Below are 13,522 nucleotides of genomic sequence, written 5' to 3'. Positions count from 1 at the left end.
AAACCATGATGTGGACACTTCTGCAAGAGGTCCTTGAATCACTCCCATGTCTCAAAGAAGGATTCAAGCTTTATCTGAACAAACAATGATATTTCATTACGAATCTTCACCAATTTCCGTGGAGGGAAGTGCCTTGCAAGAAAAGCTTCGACCATTTCATTCCATGTCGTGATGGATGCTCATGGTAAAGAATGTGGCCATTACTTTGCCCTTCCTTATAGAGAGAATGGGAAAGCCCTCAATCTTATAGCATTATCCGTAACACTATTAATCTTCAACATGTCACAAACTTCCAAGAAGTTTTCCATATGGTTGTTTGGATCCTCATCGGCCAAACTATTGAACTGCACCGACTACTGTATCATTTGGATGAATGCTGGCTTTAGCTCAAAGTTCGGAGCTGTAATCGGGGGCCGTAAATGCTAGAATATGTCACCAATATAGATGGTCTGGCGTAATCAGAAATGTGTTCTCTGTTGTTCATTCTGCTCTTCCATATTGTCAGACCCTTTAATTTCCACTTCAACTAGATTTGACGGTTCTTGCACAGGCTCTTCACCCTTTCTTCTGAGTGTATGTTTCAAGTTCAGGATCATCTTCAATTAAAAGGGTTTTCTTAGGTCATAACCTGGAGTTGCACCAAAATAAAGAAAACAAATCAGAACGTTGATAGAATAAGAAGATGTCAAGTAGATTGAATGATGGATGGCTAAGATAACAAAGTGCAAAGTATCCCTAAATGCCTACTCCCCACAACGGTGCCAAAAACTTGACAACGCCCCTTGCGTGTGACCAAAGAGTGCACGGGTTTGTCGAAGTAATAAATCCCAATTGAGTGGGGTATCGTATCCACAGGGAGTAGGGAATAAAAATACTAAAATTGCTACTTAAACAAAGCGAAGATGAATAATGATTGTGTTAATAAAGTGTAATGTAACCAGAAACAAAAGAAACAAGAACAAGAGGCCCGAGTAAGTGAGAGGAAAGACAATCGATAGAACTGGGGTACTCGGACAATGCTTCCCCTAGGACTAATGTTTCAAGTGCAAGACTTACTATTATGTTTCCTAACTAATGCTTAATGAGTTCCGGAAATCCTAATGCACACGGCCCCAAACCTAAGGTCAACTGTGACTAACTCTACACTATGTCCCAGCGGAGAAATCGCTTAGTCTCAACACCTCACACAGTCCAAAGTTGCATGAATTTCTACTGATTCCAAGTGATAAACCCTATTCTTATGTGTAGATCTAACACTTAGGTCCAGGCGAAAGACCCATTGTCACAACTAAGCCCCAGATACTGACAAGGTCCCCTTGCGTATATCCCGCAAGTGCACGGGTTTGTCGAAGTAATAATCCTGGATGAGCGGGTATCGAATCCACATGGAGTAAGGAATAAAAACACTTACTCCGCTTCTTAGCTATGCGAAAGATCAGTAGTGATAAGTGTGACAATAATTCAATTCTCAAAAGTACAAACAACAAGTAAGAGAGCACGAGTAAAGGAGGATGTAAGGCAATCGATAAAGATGGGGTCCTCGGATAATGCTCCGCCTAGGACAATCGTTTCAAGTGCAAGAACCCTCTATTATGCTTCCTAATCAATGCAATGGTGAGTCGTGAAAATCCTTAAATACATAGTCCCAAATCTAAGGTCAACTATGCCTAACTCTATACATGTCCCGGAGGATAGATTAGATAACCTCTCAACCTCGCACTCGAATAGAGTTGCAATGAGCTCTAGTGATTCCAAGTGATAAATCTCTTCCTAATTATAGACCTAACCCTTTAGTCCAGGTGGAAGGTCCCTAACCACGATTAAGCCCAACATACTAAGATCACCTCAACGCTTCACTCCATTGCACGCGCAACTAAGCCCCAGCGGAGGGTCATCCCTTAGACCATTCACTCTATTATGGCCACAAAGAACTCGAGGAATGGAGGTAGAATCTATCACGTCGAAGGGGAAAGGGGACGCTTATGTACCTCTCGACTCACCCTCTCAATCCTCTCCAACATAGCTTTTTCTAACGCTCGTGGTGTGTCACTCACACACAAAGTTACCAACAAGAACTCTCAATCCTAGTGTCACTCTAGGGGAAATGTTCATACAATCAAGCATTCAAGGTTGGAACTCACAACAAACATCAATTAATTGAAAGCATAATAAAGAGATTCAATGAAACAAATACATCCTAGAGTTCACAAATACCCAAGTACCCACTAGAGGTTTAGCTCTCCATTGAGCTAAGTACAATCAAAGAAATAGAATGTAAAAGCAATGAATCCATAGAGAAACCCCCTCGATAGTCGTATCGATTGTCTTATGGAAAGTCCTCTACTCGTCGTCCAAGGATTTCCCTTGTCCGGTATAGGATACGCCTCGATGGAAGCTCCCCTATGAACCTCCTTCCTAAAGCAATGACGATGTCATAGCCGAATAACCTCTCCAAAACTCTAGCCAATACCTCTCAAAACCCTAGCCGAAACCCTCTCTCAAGTTGGGGAAAAGATGGAGAAAAGAATGCTGAAATCGGAGTTGAATCGGCTTTAAATAGGGCTGGAATCGGGAATCCACACGCCCTTGTGGGCGCCCCTGTAGAATTTCCACATGAGAATGGGTAATTTCCACACCCCCCGTGCGGATTTTCTGAAACTGTCATTTTCGGCCGGCTTTGAACAGTAACTGCTGCAGTACTCTGCCAAAATACTCCCAAATCCACTTTTCATCGAGGTAACATAAACGGGCACACGTTTATGCCATGGATTGCTTTGCTTCTTCAATGACAGATAAGTTGATGGAAATCTTGTTCTATGTGCATAAGTCAGAGTGCCAGAGTATGACTGCCCTTGTGCCCCTCCAAATGGTTGTGCAAACTCAAATACGGGGAGGTTGGCACACACTCTAGCATCTCACACCCGACTTATATCTTCGCGTTTGAACTTTAGCAAGAATTCCTACAAGATCGGTGCATTGTGATCCACATTGGCTTTTTCCTTTCATAATCAGCCTCACAACCCTACCTGCACGAAAGTAACATAAAAACACACATATTAGTGTAAAAACCCGAGAAAAGTAATGCTCAACATAAGTAAAGAATGCTTCGCATTCATATCACACAGGCACTTATCAGATACTAAAGTCACTTCAACGCTTCACACTGTTGCTCGTGCAACTAAGCCCCAGCAGAGTTCATCCTTTAGTTCTTCACTCTATTTTAACAGTAAATAACTCTAGGAATTTGAGGTAGTCTAAATCACACCGGAGGTGAAAGGGGACGCTCCGCTACCTCTCGACTCACCCTCTTAATCATCTCTAATCTAGCTTTGTCTAACTCTCCTGGTGTGTCACCCATCCACAAAGGTTACCAAGGTGAACTCTCAACCCCAGTGTCACTCTAAGGGAGAAATCATTCAACAAACATTTTACGATACCCCACTCTTGATCTTTTATTATACTTTCTTTAATTGATGTTTCAATTGAGTTCCAATCTTGAGTGCTTGTGGAATGATTTCTCCGCTAGAGTGATACTAGAGTTGAGAGTCCATCTTTGTAACCATTGTAGATGAGTGACACACTACGAGGGTTAGACATTGCTTGATTGGAAAGTGTTGAGAAGGTGAGTCGAGAGGTAGTGGAGTGTCCCCTTTCCCTTATGGTGTGATTTATCCTACCTCCATTTCCTTGAGTTCTTGGCGGTCACAATAGAGTGAAGTTCTAGAGGATGAACTCCGTTTGGGCTTAGTTACACAAGCAACAATGTCAAACCTTGAAGGGACTCTAGTGTCTAGGGCTTTTCGCATGAACCAAAGGGTTAGGTCTATACATAGGAAGAAGCTTTATCACTTGGATTCCCTAGAACTCCATGCAACTTTGCACAGTGTGAGGTGCTGAGACTGAGCGATTTCATCGCCGGGACATAGTGTAGAGTTAGTCACGGTTGATCTTAGTTTTGTGACCGTGTGCTTAAGGATTTCCACGACTCATTGAGCATTGACTAGGAAATATAATAGTTGGTCTTGCATTTGAAACATTAATCTTATGGGGAGCATTGCCCAAGTACCCCACTTCTATCGATTGCCTTACATTCTTATTTTTTTTATCTTTATTTTTTTTATTACATTTTATCAACATTATCATTGTTCACTTTCACATGGGTAAGTAGCAATTTAAGTATTTTTACTCCCTACTCCCTGTGGATACGATACCCCACTCACCTAAGATTTATTACTCGATAAACCCGTGCACTTGCGGGTAACACGCAGGGGTGTTGTCAAGTAAATGGTGCCGTTGCCGGGGAGTAGGCATTTAGAGATATTTTGCACTTTGCTATCTTAGCTATTCATTCATTCTATTTCATACCTTTTTATCCTATCATCGTTCACACCCGTGTGGAATTTTCATACGGGCGTGCGTTTTCGTTCAGAGCTCATCCAGAGACGGCACAGGGCCGTGGACTTAACCTTGTGAGTGACCTTGTGATGGTCCACGCCCGTGCGGAATTTCCACACGGCCGTATGTTTCTCTACAGAGAATTTCTCCTCTATCCTGAGAAGACACAGGGGCGTGCGTCTGCCCCTGTGAATTATTCAGTAAGGATCCACACCCGTGTGGAATTGTCGCACGGGCGTGTGAAACACTTAGAGAATTTTCTCAGTTGGACAGAGAAGCCACAGGGGCTTGTGTCTGCCCCTGTGGGTCTTTCCTGGGGAGTCAAATGGGCATGGGTAATTTCCACACGTCCGTGTGGATGCACAAAAACTCCAGAGCCGCGGGTTTTCTTTAAAATCTTTTCGGTTTTCTTTATCTTTACACTCCTAATCACTCAGAGAACACCCTTGCACTCTCCTGACCTCTCACCGTCGTTTTAAAGGGTTGTTACTTGAGTTTTCCGCCCATTTTCCAGTCTCTCATTCTCATTTCGTTTTTAAGCTTCTCTTTCTCATTTCTTCGCCCAATCTTCATTTATTTTGCAGCACTAGCGTCATCTTCACCAACAGCGGTAACAGATACACCAGCAATTGACACCTACACTTGAGGCATCTTTATCTTCTCTGTTCTTATTTTTCGTATTTTATTTTTCCATTTTATTTTGGACTTGTGTACTCAGAAAGATCTTCCTTCTGAGTTTATCTTTTAGTTTTGTCTCGAGTTGAATTTCATTGCTCTATTTTTTTTATTATATACTCGAGTTGTTTTTGTTTATTGAGCTTCACTGAACCCGCTTGTGTATGTGTGCAGATGGTCTTGTCAGTATGGAAATTGAGGATTAGTCATAGACACAGTCAATGTGTTTTACACTTGGCCGTGCGTGCTTCACAACCCATTGGATTTAACTCCCAAGGATTTAACTCCATCAAACGCACCACTAGGAGTCAAGGGAGTATTATTTCAATTCCCCTCTCCCACATCCCATTGTATTACTTTTATTGTGCTTGCATGTGTAAATTGAGGGCATTGTACATCTTAAGTGTGGGGGGAGTTCACATTGCACATGTCTTTTACACAAGTTTTGATTGACATACATGCTCACGTAGTCAATGGCGGATCACCTTAGTTGCAATGATTGTATTCTTGAGCTTAGGAGAATTTTTAACATTGAATGTTTCCATGCTCTAGTTCTTGCTTGAATTTCTAGGAATTTTTGCCCGATTGACACTTGTTGCACTACTCGCTCATTGATGCCCTTATGGAAACTAAAGTTTGATGTTAAAGGGACTAAGTATAGGTGTTTCTTCCATTAACTCAAAAAAAAAACAAAAACAAAAAAAACAAAAATAGTTTTATTTTATAGTTGTACTTGTTGGGTGGAAAGAGCTACCACCTATGATGTGTGGAGCTACTCTAATAAGTCGGATAATAGTTATGCCCTAATGAGAGAAAGAGCTATCTCATAAGATGAGTGAAAAGCTACCACTCTAGTAAAAAGAGCTACCACCTCGAAAGTGTGAAAGCCACATTAGCGGCAGCTTTGGAAAGGGCTAGCTTAGGGATGTGTGAAGCTACTACCATCTTTGAAATTTTGTTACTGTTTCTAGATAAATAAGTCCCTTGTACTTAGGACTTTGAGGAGTATACATTGGGATGTTTTGAGTGAGTTCACACACTTACACGATTTCGGGTTTGTTGTCCTTTTTTTTTCAAGTTTTTAGCTAGAGCAATGATTTTTCGTATTTAGTGTTGAAATTTCCCTTACTTGTAGAATGCTCTCTTTGTATGCTTTGGTGAACCTAACGCCAAGCACTTCCAATATTTCCTTCATTTATGCTTTAATGTTTTAATTTTTGCTTGAGGACAAGCAAAAGCTTAAGTGTAGAGGAGTTTGATAAGTGCTTGTGTGTTAAGAATGTGAAGTGTTCTTTCCTTACAATGAGCATTGCTTTTATCTGGTTTAAGCGCTAATACATGTGTATGTATGTTCTTTTGCACAGGTAGGGTTGTGAAGCTATGTTTTAAGAAAAGAAGCCAAAAGTAGATCGCGAATGCACTATTTGATGAAATATTGGAAGGAACCAACGTAAAGACACAAGTTGGGCTCAAAGATACATGAATGTGTGCCAACCTCCATGTATTCAAACAATTTCCATGATTTGGAGGGGCACAAGGGTAGTCACATTTGTGTATCCCGACTTGTGCATTGATAACAAGATCTTCACCAATGAACCCCGTTTATTGAAGAAGCGACGCGATCTACGGCATAAACGTGTGCCCGTTTATGTTTCCTCGATGAAAAGTGGATTCAGGAGTGTTTTTTGGGCGAGTACTGCAGCAGGGTACTGTAGGAAAGCACTGTAGTAATGTATTGTAGCAGCTACTGTTCACAACCCGAAGAAAATCAGAAATTCAGAGAATCCACACGGGCATGTGGAAATTCCACAGGGGTATGTGGAAAAATCCACAGGGCCGTGTGGATGCCCGATTCCAGTCTTTTAAAAGTTGTGATTCAGCCCCGATTCTTCCATCTTTTTCCCTTATCTATTTCTTCCACCTTTCCCCATCTTTGGAGATGCCGGCGGCTAGGGTTTTGAGAGGCTTTGGCAAGGGCTTTGGAGAGGTTTGATGGCCTTCGACATTGTGTTTCCTTTGGAAGAGAGCTATTGGGGGCGCTTTCGTCGGCAACGATCCGTCGAGGAGTGTCCTAGGTTTGATGAGGGGACCTTTGAAGAAGACACGGCCGATCCACAAGACCTTCAACACGAACACAAGGGTGTTTTCATTCATGAATTGGATCTCTTTACTTTTGATTTCATTATCTATTGTATTTTGCTCCATGGAGAGCTAAACCCCTAGTGGGTACTTCGGTATTTGTGAACCCTAGGATGTATTCGTTTCATTGAATCTCTTTATTATGCTTTCAATTAATTGATGTTTATTGTGAGTTCCAATCTTGTAGGCTTGATTGTTTGAATACTCCCCTAGAGTGACACTAGGGTTGGGAGTTCTTGTTGGTAACTCTTGTGAGTGAGTGACACACCACGAGAGTTAGACAAAGTTAGATTGGAGAGGGTTGAGAGTGTGAGTCGAGAGGTAGGGGAGTGTCCCCTTTCCCCTCCGGTATGATCTATCCAACCTCCACATTCCAAGAGTTCTTTGTGGCTATAGTAGAGTGAATGGGCTAAGGGATGACCTTCCACGGGGCTTAGTTGTGAGTGCAACGGAGTGAAGCGTTTAAGTGATTTTAGCACATAGGGCTTAATTGTGGTTAGGGACCTTCCACCTGGACCAAAGGGTTAGGTCTATACATAGGAATAGGGTTTATCACTTGGATTCCCTATAACTCATTGTAATTTTATACGAGTGCGAGGTTGAGAGGATATTCAATTTCTACTACGGGACATGTATAGAGTTAGGCATGGTTGACCTTAGATTTGGGACCATGTATTAAAGGATCTCCACGACTCATTGTTGCATCAATTAGTAAGCATAATAGGGGTTTTGCACTTTAAACGATTGTCCTAGCCAGAATAATATCCGGGTACCCCATTTATCGTCGATTGCCTACCCTATCTTTTACTTGCGCCTCCTTTATCTTTTCTTATTTTCATTTGCATTGAGTTTGTTTTCACATCACTTTCAACATATTTTCATTCTAGTTAAATAGCAATCTTGGTGGTTCGAAGCACTATTCTCTATGGATTCGACTACCCTCTTGACAAGATCCCCTTGCGTATATCCCGCAAGTGCACGGGTTTGTCGAAGTAATAATCCCGGGTGAGCGGGTATCGACTCCACAGGGAGTAGGGAGTAAAGACAATTAATTCGATTCTTAGCTATGTAGAATATCAACAATGATAAGTGTGACAATGATTCAATTCTCAACAATTAAAAGCAACAAGTAAGAGATCAAAAGTACAAAGGAGGTAAGGCAATCGATAAAAATGGGGTACTCGGATGATGCTTCATCTAGGATAATAGCTTCAAGTGCAAGAACTCTCTATTATGCTTCCTAATCAATGCAATGGTGAGTCGTGGAAATCCTTACATACATAGTCCCAAATCTAAGGTCAACTATGCCTAACTCTATTCATGTCCCGGAGGAGAGATTAAATAATCTCTCAACCTCGCACTCGAATAAAGTTGCAATGAGCTCTAGGGATTCCAGGTGACAAATCTCTTCCTAATTATAGACCTAACCCTTTGGTGCAGGCGGAAGGTCCCTAACCACAATTAAGCCCTAGATACTAAGATCTCCTCAACGCTTCACTCTGTTGCACACACAACTAAGCCCCAGCGGAGATTCATCCCTTAGACCATTCACTCTATTATCGCCGCAAAGAACTCGAGGAACAGAGGTAGAATCTATCACGTCGCAAGGGAAAGGGGACGCTCCTGTACCTCTCGACTCACCCTCTCAACTCTCTCCAACCTAGCTTTGTCTAACGCTCGTGGTGTGTCACTCACTCACAAGGTTACCAACAAGAACTCTCAACCCTAGTGTCACTCTAGGGGAAATGTTCATACAATCAAGCATTCAAGGTTGGAACTCACAATAAACATCAATTTATTGAAAGCATAATAAAGAAGTTCAAAGAAACGAATACATCCTAGGGTTCATAATCACCCAAGTACCCACTAGGGGTTTAGCTCTCCATGGAGCTAAGTAAAATCAACGAAATCGAATGTAAAAGCGATGAATCCATAAAAGAAACCCCCTCGTTGGTCGTGTCGATGGTCTTGTGGAGAGTCCTCTACTCGTCACAAGAGATCCTTTGTCCGGCCTAGGATACACCTCGCCGGATCGATGCCGATGAAAGCTCTCCCAATAACCTTCTTCCAAACGATGCGCGATGTCGGAGCCATAGAACCTCTCCAAAACCCTAGCCAATACCCCTCAAAACGCTAGCCGAAGCCCTCTCTCAAGTTGGGGAAAAGATGGAAAAAAGAATACAAAAATCGGGCTGATTCGGCTTTAAATAGGGATGGAATCGGGCGACTACACGGGCGTGGATGCTTCACGCGCCCGTGGGGAATTTCCACACGCCCGTGTGGATTCTCTGAAACTGTCATTTTCGGCCGGCTGTAAACAGTAACTACTGCAGTGTTGCTACAGTGATTTGCTGCAGTGCCCACTTTGTTTCTTTAATGACGGATAAGTTGATGCGATCTTGTTCTATGTGCATAAGTCGGAATGCTTGAGTGTGACTGCCCTTGTGTCCCTCCAAATGGTTGTGTAAACTCAAATACAGGAAGTTTGGCACACACTCTAGCATCTCGCACCCGACTTATATCTTCGCGTTTGAACCTTAGCAAGATTTCCTCCAAAATCGGTGCATTGTGATCCACATTGGATTCTTTCCTTCATAATTGGTTTCACAACTCTATCTGCAGAAAAGTAACATAAAAACACACATATTAATGTAAAAATCCGAGAAAGTAATGCTCAACATAAGGAAAGAATGCTTCGCATTCATATCAGACAAGCACTTATCACCTCTCACAGAGGTATTATTACGTCGACACCCATGCACTTGTGGTTTAGATGCATATTCGGACGTGTCAATTTTAAAACTCCAAAAGACTTTAATGTGGGTGATCAAGTATTATTGTTCAACTCTCACCTGAGGCTATTTCCGTGAAGCTCAAGTCCAAGTGGTTTGGGCCCTGCGCCGTAACTAAGTTTTCACCCAATGGAGCTATTGAAATTTCTCACCCGAAAAGAGGTACATTCAAGGTGAACAGACATCGGCTAATGCCTTATTTTGGTGGGGAGGTTAGTAAAGACAATAAGGAAGTATTCTTTCTCCGAGAACCCCCGTGAGGTAAGACAAGGTACATCAAAGCTAAGTGATGTTAAACAAGCGCTTCTTGGGAGGCAACCCAAGCACTTACTGCTTTTGTTAGTTGTTAGTTTAGTGTTTGCATGCATTAGACATTGAGTGTTAGTGTTTATATGTTTTGATGTATTGCATGTGATTTTCTTGTGGATGAGTTGGTGTTATCATGTGCTTTAATGTCTATGGCGAAGTTGTTTGTCATTTGAGCTTGGTTCAGTTTTTTCTCTGGTATATTTTGCATGATAGGCAGGCTCTGAGTGTGTTTTCATGTTTAGGAATTTTCTGGAGAACCTGCAGAGTTTTCCAAAGCATCCAGAGAAAATGTACGGGCGTGTGGAATTTCAACATGCCCGTGGGTCTCTACTGAGAGCTCATCCAGAGAAAACACAGGGGCGTGGACCTACCCATGTGAATGACCTTGTAATATTCACATGCCTGTGGGTAATTTCAGCACGGGCGTGTGTATTCCTGCAGAGACTTAGAGATTTTTCTCGAGGAGACACAGGGCCTTAGACTCGCTCCTGTGGATGACCCTGTGATAAACACACGGGCGTGGGTAATTTCCATAAGCCCGTATGGATCTCTGCAGAGGAGCTCTCTTCGATCCTGAGAATACACAGTGACATGCGAGTGGAGCTGTGAACTTGCCCTGTACATATACATGCCCTTTGTAGAATTTCCGCACGGGCGTGTGAAAGACTAAGAGTTTTCTCGGGTTGGACAAAGAAGCCACAGGGGCATGGAGATGCCCATTGTGGATCTAGTGCACGGGCATGGGTATTTTCCGCACGCCCGTGTGTATGCATTGAGAGGGACTTGAGTGTTTTCCCGAGAGTGCACAGGGGCGTGCGTCTGCCAATGCGGACTCTTCTATGGTTTCACACGGGTGTGGGTAATTTCCACACGCCGGTGTGGATATGCAGAAATCATAAGGCCACGATTTCCTTTATAAATCTATCGAGTCTTTTTATTTTTACACTTCCACAAACTCGAAGAACACTCTCTCGCACTTTCCCGATCTTCCATCGCTAGTTTAGAGAAGTTCCACCGCTAGTTCACATAAGTTTTCCGACTGATTTAAATATTTTGAACTTCATCGTGTCAGTAAACCTATGTTTATCTCCAATTTTCGTCATTGCTCGCTTTTTTGTGATTTCGTTTATTAAATGGGTGAATGTGACTCGTTTTTGCTCTTAAAAGGGTTGATATTTATTCAGAACGAGTTTAAAAGCGATTCAACGGGCGTATTTGTGGATTTTTAGTAAGAGGGCCGTGCGGATTTCATGCCTCGAGGACCTACACGCCCGTGTGGAAATTCCACAGGCCCGTATGGATTCCTGCAGCATTGTCTTGCGAATAACTGAGATTGATTTCTTTCCAATACTGCAAGTATGACTACTAGAACAAAGAAACGTAGATGGCAAGTACCCTCAAGATCCTATACCTGAGGCGAAGAGCATGGAATTCACTTTCCCTGAGCACCAGGCTCAGTTTGAGCAACTGTCGAAGCTCAAATTTGGTCAGACACGGTTTCCGGATTTGAGCTCGCTAAAAGAGGTACAACTAGTAGATGATATGGCAGATGAGGTCGAGGAGTTATTGGCAGTGGACAGTTGGCATAGGCTGTTACTTATTTGTTGATCCTGCTATCCGCCTGCTCACATTGGAGGTGCTTGCCTCATTTGAGTTTGATCACTCTTATGCTCATTTCGATAGCATTGACGCCATTCAGTTTTGAACTTTTGGATAGCATCGCAGTATGAACGTCACTAAGATAGAAGAGTACCATGCGCTACCGACTGACTTCTTGAGAAGTTTGACTACCCAGAAGGAATATAAGATACTGGGTTGTCAGGGTCGGTATGAGCCGAGAGTGTCCAATGCTACATGCTTCTCCAGACGAAGCTATAGATATCTTCACACCATCCTGAGTAGATCAGTGAATCGCCGCGGCGATAGTACTGGAGTCCTGAGTAGACAGGAACTTCTATACTTATACTCCATGGTGCGAAGCGAGCAAATTCAGTTGGGATACACATAGCCGAGTACCTGAAATATTAGGGAACATTATTCCAGGATTGGTATCATTTTTTCCGGCCCATACATCACTAGACTCCTCCTGGGGATGGGATTACGAGACACGATCAGAGGGGCCGAGAAGACGATAGTACCGGCACCCTTTGTGTTAGAGACGATGAGGATCATGGGTATTATTAGAAAGTATCCGGGTGGGGTTTATGTACTAAAAGTGCCCCCACCAGAGCTATTTGAGACTAAGGGAGTTACAGGAGAGAGCTCTCATCAGGCGTTAGAGATACCTCCCAAGCAAGATCAGACATAGGCACCTCCCTACAGCGCATGAACCTCCACTAGTGCCGGATATTTTCCCTAACTAGAGCCCATGATCGTTTGGAGAAGCTCTAGAACATGGTAGGGGTATTACAGGTGGATGTGGCTGAGATTCGTGCGACACAGAGGACACAACATATTGAATTCATGGCGCGTTTCGACATCATACAGCAGCAGTTATAGAGAGACATCGGACCACCATTTGTGATGAGCCCCGAACTCCTTCCGTTCCTCCAACACCATCATTACAGATTCATGCATCGATCGATCCCCCTGTTCAACCACAGGCAGCAGTAGTAGAGCCAACCTCCAACAACACCGGTGCTTGATGCGTCTTTGCTTTACTTTGTGCTTTTTTTTTTTTGTTTATTTCTACATTTTATTTGGACTTGTACACTCATAAAGGATTTTCCTTCTGAGTTTATCTTTTATATTCGTTTTGTTGTCTCGAGTTGTAATTCATTGCTCAATTTTTTTCTATATACTCTAGTTATTTTTGTTGAGCTTCACTGAACCCCCTTGTGTATGCGTGCAGATGGTCTTGTCAGTATAGAAAATGAGAACTAGTCATGGAACTTTATTCCCAAGGATTTAGCTCCATCAAACGCAACACTAGGAGTCAGATGAGTATTGTTTCAATTGCCACTTCCACATTTATGCTTGATTGATTTATTATCTATTGTGCTTGCATGGTACATTGAGGACAATGTACATCTTAAGTGTGGGGGGGAGTTCACATTGCACATGTCCTTTATATTAATTTTGATTGACATACATGTTCACGTAGCTAATGGCGGTTCATCTTAATTGCAATAATTGTATTCTCCATTTTTCGAGAATTTTAACATTGCATGTTTTCATGCTCTAGTTTGTTCTTGACTTTCTAGGAATTTTTA

The 13,522-nt window shown here is 42.5% G+C and overlaps 1 non-coding gene across 1 annotated transcript; it reads left to right on the top strand.

Moving 5' to 3' along the window:
• On the top strand, positions 1 to 106 carry LOC120279772. Its single transcript, XR_005542074.1, has one exon. It is a non-coding gene; the product is annotated as a small nucleolar RNA R71 (small nucleolar RNA).
• Positions 107 to 13,522: the final 13,416 nt, after the last annotated feature.

The sequence above is a fragment of the Dioscorea cayenensis genome, chromosome 16, assembly GCF_009730915.1.
Source record: "Dioscorea cayenensis subsp. rotundata cultivar TDr96_F1 chromosome 16, TDr96_F1_v2_PseudoChromosome.rev07_lg8_w22 25.fasta, whole genome shotgun sequence".
NCBI classification, from domain to species: Eukaryota; Viridiplantae; Streptophyta; class Magnoliopsida; order Dioscoreales; family Dioscoreaceae; genus Dioscorea; species Dioscorea cayenensis.
The sequence above is the reverse complement of the archived record's forward strand: the minus strand, read 5'-3'. Positions and strand labels throughout refer to the sequence as shown.